A 208-nucleotide genomic window follows, 5' to 3' on the forward strand; every position below is an offset into this window, starting at 1 on the left:
TGGAAATAACTTCACTTAATAAAAATAAAAAATAACTTATTCACTTAATAAAATTAAAAAATTTAGTGCGTCCTGTATTTTTATCAATTGGTGATAAAAAAATAAATTAATTTCAATGTTAGATTTTAAATAGAATACTCACATATTTTAATACAAGCTACTAAATGTTTTCATGCTCCTTTATTCTTTATTCTTTAATCTGCATTGC

This window comes from Odontomachus brunneus, unplaced genomic scaffold (genome assembly GCF_010583005.1).
Source record: "Odontomachus brunneus isolate Ranch 3 - 2012 unplaced genomic scaffold, Obru_v1 Obru_scaffold_191, whole genome shotgun sequence".
Classification (NCBI taxonomy): Eukaryota; Metazoa; Arthropoda; class Insecta; order Hymenoptera; family Formicidae; genus Odontomachus; species Odontomachus brunneus.